The sequence below is a fragment of the Hevea brasiliensis genome, chromosome 4, assembly GCF_030052815.1.
Source record: "Hevea brasiliensis isolate MT/VB/25A 57/8 chromosome 4, ASM3005281v1, whole genome shotgun sequence".
NCBI lineage: Eukaryota > Viridiplantae > Streptophyta > Magnoliopsida > Malpighiales > Euphorbiaceae > Hevea > Hevea brasiliensis.
The window spans coordinates 116,456,395-116,468,638 of record NC_079496.1 but is presented as its reverse complement, the minus strand read 5'-3'; positions in this window follow the sequence as shown (position 1 = coordinate 116,468,638).

Genomic DNA, 12,244 nt, shown 5'->3' with positions numbered 1-12,244 from the left:
TAATAAATTTTATATCGCTAAAAATTTCTCTATTATGATTTATTTTATAAAATAAATATAAAAATTATTAAAATATTATTATTATTATTTTAAATATATAAATAATTATTATATAAAATAAAAATATAAAAATTAAAATTATCTCAAATCATCAATTTAATAATTTAAAAACTGAAGGGTATAACTAAATCATATAATATGATACTATAATAAATCATCATCCAAACAGTAGCAAATAAAAAAGGACGCCGAACTGAACAAATGAAAAAAACAAATGAGTTGGAGAAGAAATGGCGGCGGAGGTGGTGGTGGTAAGTTTTTTATTCTATTTGGAACTGTTAACCTTGGTTGATATTCTTGTGGTCTAAGTTATAGAAAAGATGGAACAACAAGAACAATAGAGAGTGAGAAAGGTGTCTTGGTGGTGGCAGTTTCATGGCTGGAGACATGCCCAATTTCTTCCCCACACCTAAATTCCTCCCTTCTACTTGATTTACCAGATCCCAAAAGGTTATTTTGACGTTCAAATAAAAAAGTGAAAAACAAAAAAGGGTTGGAGAAGAAATGGAGGTGGTGGTGGTGGTGGTGGTGGTGGTGGTAAGTGTTTTGATTCTATTTGGAGCTATAAGCTTTTGTGGGTGTTCTTGTGGGCTGTCAAAGAAAAGCACAGAAGAGCAGAACAATTGAGAGAGAGGTGGTGGACAGTTTCATGGTTGGAGACATGCCCAATTTCTTCCCTACGCCAATTTCTTCTTCTTGACTTAGCAGATCCCATGGGTTATTTCCTCTCTCTCTCTCTCTCTCTCTCTCTCTCTCTCTCTCTCTGTCTCTCTTTTTTCTACTTGACTTACCAGATCCCAAAGGTTATTTCCTCTCTCTCTCTCTCTCTCTCTCTCTCTCTCTCTCTCTCTCTCTCTCTTTTTCCTTATACCTATTTATCGTCCATCATCCAGTCACCTTCCTTCGCCTCTTTTGCTTAACCTGCTATCTCTCTTAATTATCGGTTTCTTTCTGATTCCTTTTCTTTTTATTCTTTTTTGCTTCCTTCTTGCACTTTGAAAACCTGTAATTCTACATCATATAATATGATACTATAATAAATCATCATCCAAACAATAGCAAACGCGAGGTCAATGAGGGGCAAATAGAAAGGACGTTAAAATGAAAAAATGAAAAAAAAAAAAGAGTAGGTGTCTTGGTGGTGGACAGTTTCATGGCTGGAGACATGCCCAATTTCTTCCCCACACCTAAATTCCTTCCTTCTAGTTGATTTATCAGATCCCAAAGGTTATTCTCTCTCTCTCTCTCTCTCTCTCTCTCTTTCTCTCTCTCTCTCTCTATCTCTTTTCCTATCTTTCTGATTCCTTTTCTTTTTATTCTTTTTTGCTTGCTTCTTGTACTTTGTGTATCTGGGTGATGATTATTTTTGGCCATGGAATCTTTGTCCGTGTGGTTGTGTTATTTTGCTGTTTTATGTATGCATGTGGGGTTGAGATCATGGTGATAGTGATACTATTTTGGGTTCTCTTCTTTTTCCAAAGTTCTTTTCTTTTTCTTTGCCTTCTTAGCTTGTTCAGTTTGGATATTTCGTTTCTTGGATAACTTTTTCTCCGCAAATGGTAATGGATTTAAAAAAAAAAAGAAAGCATTTTTTGCCCCTTTGATTTTATTCTGCCAAGCCTGAGATGGTCTTTGTTGGATATGTATTGAATGGGTTATTAATGGCATGGTTACCCAATTCATCTTTAGGGTTTCTGTGATTGGACTTGGTTTATAATTATTCGGTGTTAAGATTGAATGGGTGGTTTATATGAGCATTCATGTTAGGCTTTTAATTCGTTTTATGCTTGCCTATACATAGAAAGTCCCTTTAGCTATCTCATCTGCCTTCTGAATATAATTAATGGTTGCTGTTATCATACGCGTTTTCTTTATATGCTTTCCTCCTGCTTGCCAATATTAGTGGCTGATCTAGATTCATTGCTTTTGTAGGTTTGTTGGAAGAAATACACGTAGCTTTACCAATGCTTTCTTGGCTGCTTCATTCTACCTCCACTATTTGAAGATTGCATGCGTGCCTGTTTTTATGAATGAATTAATTTTAGACCATGTTTTCCTTAGCTTGATGTGGAGTATCACTTATGAGCTATGGCTATGGCAAGCTCATTTCAGTGGCAGATTGTTTTCAGAATATAGTTTTCTAGCTCTGGTATTTTCTTTCTCATGCAGTTGTTCTGAATATTTTTCTTTCAACTGGTATTTGTAGTAGAAGTCTAGGTCATTTTTTCCTCTTAGATGCCCATTTTCAATTGCTTACACCACGCACATGCACATGGGAGCTTTTCCAAACACAAGTTTTTGAAGGCAGTCCTACTGATGGGAGTTCAGCATTTTTGGCATGCTTTAAACTAGTATCAAAATTCAATTGAATTCAAATAAAGATTGTGTTTGAAATGAATGAATATTTGAATTCGTCATTCCTTTTTCCTATTAACTGCCCTATATGCATTTCTATTGAGAGGAAGTGAGAGGAAGTGAGAAAGAGGGATGGAAATAAAGATTAGGTTTTTGCTTTGATTAAACAATGAAGTGCATTTAACTCTTGTGAAATTCCTATTCAAAATCTATCAATTTTAATGATCAAAACCTTGGATTTTTAATAATTTCTTTTTGCAAGGTTTCAAACATGACAACTATGAACAAATGAATGCCACAAAAATTTTATGGGATTCAGTTTTTCCAAATTAGGGGCATCATCATTCACTATAGCGTTGGGGTTTAATCAAATTACTGGGCATTTGAGATTATATTTCTATGCATCAATGAGAATGAGATGCTTCATTTAGCTGTTTCATCGTGGAAAATTATTGTATTGAGTGTGTTTTAGTCTCATCTTTGAGCCATTTCCTTTATCATTTGATTATGAATTTTGTAGTTTCATTTTTTTTTTAATTTTAATTTAGGCAGCCCTGGCTCATTGTTTCTTGTCTTGCCATAGACAGTTATTCAGTAATCTCTCTGTGCTTTTAAAAGGATTTTCATCAAATTCGTAAGGTATAGATAAACTAGATGGCTGTACGAATTCAGAACTTGCCCAAGAAAAAGTTTGGTGAAGCCCAGTTTACTTTTAGTTGCCCAGCATGGTGGCATTCGAATGGACAGCAAATTCCAGAGTCTTTATCAAAGAATGTAAGCTTTAAAGTGGACTCTCCACCCCAACTTTATCACAAAGAAAAGCATTTACGTCTTCAAGTCCTGGACCAAGAATCATCTTCAACTCAATCAGTTGGTCAATCTCGCAATGAATGGGCGCTGTTGGGGGAGCCAGTTCACTAGATCAATGCATTTCGTCTAAATCTGGTATATACGTTTAGTTGGATAAATTTGTTTGCATTATATTCTTTATTTTTTTCCTCTCCTTACCTGTAAAGCATAGACTACTACAAATTGCAAAATGAGATGCAAGGAAAAGAAAAGGACGTGAAAGGGGAAAAAGGATAATGGGGATTTTTGTTTCTTTTTTCCCTCCCCCATGAAACAAAATTTATGTAGTTCCTGTTAAATGTGAACTCTATGATTCATTCCTGACATATGTTTGAAGCTCAATAATTTAGTTTCTATTCTATAGAGATCTTTCTCTTTGCATTGAGAACTTTAAAATTAGTTCGGTTTTTTTATATTCTCTTTAGAAGGACATGTCTCCTTTTTGTTATTCTTATGAATTTGCTTACTTTCTCCCACTTTATTCCTGAAAATATCTTATGTTAAAAAGTCATTTTCTCGTCTTTTTTTTTTGGATTCTGACTGCTGGTTGCTGTGATCGGTTAATGCATTCACTAAATCAAGACCCTAATTTTGATCATTTATCTCTTTTATAAATTAAGACTGTTAAGGGGAATCTATACTAGTTCAATAGTTCTCATGTTGAAAGTTGCATCTTTGAACATCTTTTCTCTTATGTTCATAGTTGCATTTGTCATTTTCTTGATTTTCTATGCTTTATGATTGTAGCTGATCTGGTTAGTGGTTACCTTACCTGAATATTGGAAATCAATATCAAATTAATTAGTTATTGTTCCATGTACTCAGGTGAAGATGAAGGTTGTGGGAAGGGTGCCGAAGGCAGAATGAAGCCAGTTTTCTTGTTTAGTAGTCCAGAAATTGCACTTAATTTTTCACAAACTGAAAATAGTCACTCGGTGGTAAGTGAAATCTTTTTTTTTTTTTTTGTTTAAAGGTTTTAAGATATTCAGCTTGTAAATTCATGTTTTTTTTTTTCAATTTCAGGCTTGTGCTCCCTCTCCCTATGCTGATAATTACTTTGGTGGACTATTTACCCTATATGGACTGCAGACTGTTGTAAGTTTTTGTTGATTACATCTTGTTTGTTTGCTGCCATCTGCAGGCACATTTGTGCCATGCAGTTGTTTTTATGTAGGAAAGATTGTGTACCCATTGGAGCATGTGATTTCTACAAGATGTTCATATGTTGCAAATAATAGGTATTATTTGTTGAAGGAATTTTTCTACTTGATTATGGTATGTTAATTGTTTTGCAATTTACTGTGTTAATGCCAGTTTTCATTCCTAATTCATGACTCTGATGGGCAAGATGCATTTTAATCCTTTTAAAGTGATGATTTGAGCCTCATTTTCTCTTGTTTATGTTCTTTCCTGTTTTATGGTAAGCATAGTGTTGTCCCAAAATAGTCCAAGAGGGGGGGGGGGGTGAATTGGACTTTAACAATTTTTCGGCCCTTGCTTGTAGCCTAATGAAAAATTGTGGCTTTGTTCAACTAGGTGTTTCTCTATGTAAAATAAAAGTAATATGTGCTTCAACAATGTGTTCCTAAGTTTCAATTCAAGCCTCAATCAATTTATATGGCAATATCTAACAAAACATTTATTATACAATATACAACTAATTTCTCAAGTCACTCAAAATGTCAACAAATTTATCAACTCAATCTATTTAACCAACATTCAATATCATGTATATGAGGAAAAATTTAAAATTGCACAAAAGTAAGGAAGTAAGGGTTAGAGAAATCAAACACAAGGATTTTTATAGTGGTTCGGCTTAACTAGCCTACATCCACTCTCTCAAAGAACCCTCTTTGAGTTTTCTCTTCACTATTTGCTCTTTTGAAGGCAAGAGACCAAAAGCCTTTTACAATTTCTCAACACCAAGCTTTTACACCAAGGTAGCTTGAAACCTTCACAAGTGCTATCACAAGCACTTTCTCTCTCAAGCTTCAATTGGTGTTTGTACAACCTCTCTTGAATGCAATTCAATATTTCAACACTCACTCTTACTCAATACAAATCAAACTATAAAGAAGAGATGAGTTGATTTGCCAATGGTAGCTCAAAATCTTTAAAGCTCTTGAATGAAAGTAATAAATGAAAAATCAATGTTGGAGTTCAAATGTTAGCTTTCATCAAATTGAAATGAAGTAAGGAAGGTGTATTTATAGTCCCAAATCATTTTAGACCGTTTGAAACCCTTTTGGAACGTTATACACACTGCCCAAGACAAAATAGCCGTTATTTTGTCCTTTTGCGCGAAGTTGAGCAGCTCTAATAAATTAGCAAACTAATGAAATTTTAGTAGCAGTCAGTAAACTGGTTAGTAAACTAATGTTTTTAGCAAACACATTAACAAACCGAAAATTTTAGCAAACCAGTTAGGAAACTAAGTCAACAGCTGCATGTCTCAACTTGCAATGCAAAATGATTTAGACCTTTAAAAAATGTTTCAATAGTTGTGTTCAAGGTCATGATGAGAAAGAGTAATCAGAAAATAAATTTTCATTTTTAAGCTCCATATGACTAAATTCTCATCCATTCTTTTTCACACAAGACCTAAGACTCTAACACTATGCTTTTCATACCTTTGCTTTGAGTCTTGATTTCCATAGCCTTTTTCTCATTTTGGATTTGTCTTGAAATATCTTTGAGTATCCTTTTTCCTTAGATACAACTTCAAAGGTTCTTTATGCATAAGGCAAAGAATCTACACATCACTTTAAGGTTAGGTTAGATAGATTCTCTTTGAGTTTTGTTATCATCAAAATCAATGCTCATTTTGAGCTACACGGGGTCAACAATCTCCCCCTTTGATGATGACAAAACTCAATGAATCAACAGTCAAAAATAAAAGTGTGTGAGAATTTATGTGAGTATGTAAATCCAAGTATAGTATACCGAAAATGCTCCCCCTAAATATATGCATATAAAATCCAAGAAATCCATTTTCTGTACATAAGCTCCCCCTGAATTTATGCTATAAAACATATTCACACTTCACAAGTATATCCAGCAACACAAGTATCATCACATATATATATCACCACACTTCACAAGTATATATGTCAACACATTTCCATATCAACACATATTCACATATCCATAACCATTCTCCCCCTTTTTGTCATCAATCAAAAAGGAAACAGGAGAAAGTACCCAAAAAGAATCATGTGAGCCAAAATGTAAATGCAGTAAGATAGACAGTAGCAAACTAAAAACCAATATCAGCAAACAGACTAGTAAACTAAATATGCAATTAGTAAACTAAAAATCCAGATGAGATGCTATTTAAGTCTTTTACTCCTGCGAGTGGATTTCGAAGGCACCATTTTCTTCTTAGGCAGTTTAATAACAGGGGCCGGAGGTGCTTGGTCAGCCACTTGATCATCTTTCTCGGCCTCATCATCTTCAGAAGGGGGTTCAAGAGCAGCAGCTAACGTCTGATAGGGATTGGACATGGTGGACTTGTACCTTTTCTTACCTTTCTTGGTTGCAGGGACAGCAGCTGCAGATAGCTGAGTTTGAGCACTAGCTTGGTGGTCTTTGAAAGAAGGTTCCTGATGCTGTGTAGGAACAGCAGCAGTCTCAACTGGTGGAGCAGGTGGAGGTTCAACAACTTGTTCAGATTCTAGAACCTTTTCACCTTCCTTTGGTAACTCACTTTCAGCTTCTACAACCTTGTTACCATCAAGTTCAGTAGGTACATCAGCTGTAGGACCAATCTCAGGTTCAAGGACCTGGTCACTAGCATGCTCATCATGGGCATCCACTACAGGTTCAAGTTCAGCTTCAGCAACTTGACCACTTTCACATGCCATATCAGCAGGAGGCTCTTCAACTTTGTTGCTTTCTCCCTTATCAGCAGAAACCTGAGTAGCAGCCTCAACTTTAGTTGGAGCTCTAATTTCCTTGGCCTGCTGAAGAGCCATAATCAGCTTCTTTAACTCCTCATTTTGAGTGAGCAGGTGACTCACTTTATAGTCAACCACATCCACAAATTTTCTGAGAATGTCAAGGGACTGATTTGTTGAACTAAAATGTTCATTAACAGTAGCTTTTAGCCCTTGAATTTCATTTAAAACTTCACTAGCAGAACCAGAATCAACTTTAGCAGAGGAGGAACCACCCTTTTCAAATCTTGTCTTTCTCCCATCAGTGTCTGAATGTATTTCTCTAAGCACTATCAAGTCAGCCCTAGAGCTTTCCTTAGTGACATTCACCTTTAGCTCTTTAAACACAACAGTTAACAAATGTGCATAAGGCAGTTTTCCAATCCCATAAGCTTTGCACATGTTTTTGAAAATTAAATAAGCTAGATTCAACCTAACTTTATTCACAATGTGCCACATAATACACATGTCCAAGTGACTTAGATAGCCATAACTGCCAGATTTCGGACAGAACACATAGTTCACCATACTGTGAATAATTTTGATATCTTTGGAGGGCTTTGATGCTAGTGGATTTCTCATTTTTGGCAGTGTTAGCAGGGAACACCTCATTTTCAAACTCAACCAGATTGAATCCTGCTACTCTAGCAACATCCTTATGTGTGGAAATTCTATTTCCATCATTGGGCAATTTTAAAGCCGTGGCTATCAGTTCAACAGAAACACTATATGTATTTGTATTCAAAATTACTTCAAATCGATCCTCATCATCAACAGTTCTCATGGTTCTATAAAACTCTTGAACAAGCCTAGGGTAGTACTCATTCGCACATTCACATACATCCAACCATCATAGAAACTCAATATGCTCTTTAAATTGAAAGTTTACCTGATTAAAGTTCTCCCATTTGATGAATTTGCAATCCAACAGTGCTTTATCCACTGAACCCGAAAGTTTTTCGATACCCATTTTTCTTTTGGCATCCATCCCTTGCTTCTGTACTGTCTTTTTCTTTTCTGGTGTCGATTTAGGGGATTCGACACCCTTGGACGAGTGAGAAGACTCACTAGCTGATTTTGATTTCGGCACGTTTTGCTTTCCTTTCATTTTCTTCCGCAATGCCGCGACAGGAACATCGTCGGAGGCTGACGAGGAAGATGAAGCAGCTGCAACAACAGGGGATTTTCGTTTGGTGCGAGCCATTGAAACAAAAATGAAATCGGGTAATGGTGGTTCGGTGAGTGAAGAGAGGAAGAGGAAAGGAAACTTGAGATTTTTGGTGAGTTAGGGTATGTTTCGCCGGATAGAGGTATCGGGTATGGTTTGGGAGGTGTCGGAAATCGAAACAGAGGAGAGAGAGAAAGCGTGGAGGTTTCGTGTGGCAGAGGGTTTAAGTCCTCTTGAGTCCCGCGCTTTTCATTTTCAGTACTTTCATTGAACTGTTTTTTTTTTTTTTTTTTACTTTATTTTGCATTTCAAACAAGTCTACCTATACCTATATGCACAAATAAACATTTCTACATGTCTGACACATTACTGAGAGTATGATATCAAATGTGGAAAGATAAATGCATTGGTGAACACGTAGAAAACTTCAAGAACAATCACCTTTTGGTTTGAAATTTGAACAGTACATGATATAGCAAACTAATTTTAGCCACGCAATATTAGTATACAACTTAGTAAACTAATTTCACGAGTACACAAATAGGTTAGCTAATATTCTTTAAAGATTTTTCAGCAAACTAATATCACAGCAGATCAGTTACACATTCAATAAAATGAAGATACATGAAGTTATTATGACTTAGATTTCAAGCAAGTGATTCACACATACCAATTTCCCTTCTAATTCTACAAAAGGTTTCTTCATTAAGAGGCTTTGTAAAAATGTCGACAAGTTGATTTTGAGGCAACAAACTCTATTTTGATATTTCCATTTTGAACATGATCTCTAATAAAATGATGTGTAATCTCAATATGTTTAGTTCTTGAATGTTGGACTGGATTTTCGATCAAGTTTATGGCACTTGTGTTGTCACACCTAATAGGAACAAGATTATATTTTAAACCAAAATCTTCCAATTGTTGTTTCATCCATAAAATTTGAGCAACGCAACTACCAGCAGCTATATATTCTGCCTTAGCTGTAGATAAAGCTACTGAAGTTTGTTTCTTACTGTGCCAACAAACTAGTGCAAGACCAAGAAATTGACAAGTACCTGAAGTACTTTTTCTATCTAGTCTACTTCCAGCAAAATCAGAGTCACTATAGCCAACAAGATTAAATGATTCACATTTTGGATACCATAAACCAATTGATTGTGAGCCAATGAGATATCTAAAAATCCTTTTAACTGCACTTAGATGGGATTCTTTTGGACATGATTGAAATCTTGCACACAAGCAAACACTAAAGTGTATGTCTGGCCTAGATGCAGTAAGATACAAAAGAGAGCCAATCATACCTCTATAAAGCTTGGTATCTACTTCTTTACCTTTTTCATCACTGTCCATTTTAATTGTTGAACTCATAGGAGTGCCCATGCTCTTCAAATTTTCCATCTTAAATTTCTTTAGCATATCCTTGATATATTTTGATTGATTTATGAAGATGCCATCTTTCATTTGTTTAATTTGAAGTCCAAGGAAGAATGTGAGCTCACCCATCATGCTCATTTCAAATTCATTCTGCATAATCTTAGAAAATTTCTTGCAAAGAGATTCGTTAGTAGCACCAAAAATTATATCATCAACATAAATTTGCACAATGAGCATATCATTATGATGCTTCTTAACAAAAAGTGTTGTATCCACTTTGCCTCTTTGAAAATCATTTTGTAAAAGAAATTTACTAAGCCTTTCATACCATGCTCTAGGAGCTTGCTTTAAACCATATAAGGCTTTAGTAAGTTTATAAACATGATTTGGATGCTCATGATTTTCAAAGCCTGGAGGTTGTGCAACATACACTTCCTCATCAATATAACCATTTAAAAATGCACTCTTGACATCCATTTGATAAAGCATAAAATCCTTGAAACATGCAAAGGCACACAACATTCTAATAGCTTCAATTCTAGCAACCGGAGCAAAGGTTTCATCAAAATCAATCCCTTCCTCTTGGTTGTAGCCTTGAGCCACTAGTCTAGCTTTGTTCCTAACAACATTGCCTTTTTCATCCATTTTGTTTCTAAAAACCCATTTAGTGCCAATAATTGAATGATCTTTTGGTCTAGGCACTAAATTCCAAACTTTATTTCTCTCAAATTGATTTAGTTCTTCTTGCATGGCAAGAATCCAACTTTCATCATTTTGAGCATCTTCAAAACATTTAGGTTCAATTTGTGAAACAAAAGCAACATTACCAAAATATCTTCTCAATTGTGCTCTAGTCATCATCCTCTGAGATGGATCATCAATAATGTCTTCTTGAGGATGGTTTCTATGGAATCTCCATTCTTTAGGTAAATCTTCATGTTGGGGCTCATTTACTTGTAATTCTTCCAAATTTGGCATTTCTTCATCAATTTGATCTTCATTGGCATTATGGACATCTATTGTAGTTTCTCCTTGAGTTTCCTCATCTTTGTCATCAACTTGTTCCATTTCTTGACTTGATATTATATTTTCTTTTCCAAAAACCTGCTCATTACTATCATCACAAGCATTTTTCCTTCTAATAGAAGGGTTAGTCTCATCAAACAAAACATGAATAGTTTCCTCAATAACCAAAGTTCTTCTATTGAACACTCTATAGGCTTTACTCTTTGTTGAATACCCAAGAAAGATTCCTTCATCGGATTTAGCATCAAATTTCTTTAAGTTATCCTTCTTGTTATTTAACACATAGCACTTACAACCAAATGCTTTGAAATATGAGATATTTGGTTTTCTTCCTTTCCAAAGCTCATAAGGGGTCTTTTTCAAAATTGGTCTAATCAAAACTCTATTCAACACATAACAAGATGTATTATGACTTCAGCCCAAAAGTACTTTGGCAAATTATTTTCACTCAACATAGTTCTAGTCATTTCTTGCAAAGTTCTATTTTTCCTTTCTACTACCCCATTTTGTTGTGGTGTTCTAGGAGCTGAAAAATTATGATTGATTCCATATTTATCACAATATTTCTCAAACAAATGGTTTTCAAATTCAGTTCCATGGTCACTTCTTATAGATGAGATGCAAAAGCCTTTTTCATTTTGAACCATTTTACTAAACGAGGTGAATTTTTCAAAAGTTTCATCTTTGTGAGCAAGGAAAAATGTCCATGTATATCTTGAATAGTCATCAACAATAACTAAAGCATATGATTTTCCACCAAGACTAGTAGGAGTTACAGGTCCAAACAAATCAAGATGAAGCAATTCTAATGGCCTAGTGGTAGACACAATATTCTTAGATTTAAAAGATGCTCTAGTATGCTTTCCTAGTGCACATGCTCTACATTGAAATTCATTTTCATAATTAATCTTAGGAAGACCATTAACAAGTTCCTTCTTAGATAATTTTGAAAGTGTATGCATGCTTGCATGACCTAGTCTTCTATGCCACAAATAACTTGAGTTATCAAGAGATACTAGACATGTACCATGATTAGTTTCAAAATTTTTCATGTCAAGCAAGTAAACATTATTGGATCTATTTGCAATGAACAATGTGTCATTTTCTAAGTTATTGATTGTACATAGGGAAGAAGTAAATTTTACCTCAAAACCTTTATCACAAAGTTGGCTTACACTTAGCAAGTTGTATTTCAGTCCTTCAACGAGCGACACATCTTCAATACAGGGTTTGGTTCCAATTTTGCCATTTCCAATTATTTTTCCTTTTCCTTTATCTCCAAATTTTACATATCCTCCATCTTTCATTGCAATTTCTGAAAACTTGTCCTTTTCACCAGTCATGTGCTTTGAACAACCACTGTCTATATACCATTTATCACTTTCCTTCATCCCTTTGCAACAAACCTGAAATTTAATCATTTAGCTTTAGGTACCCAAGCAACTTTGGGTCCTTGGGGGTTAGTGACCTTAGGTAA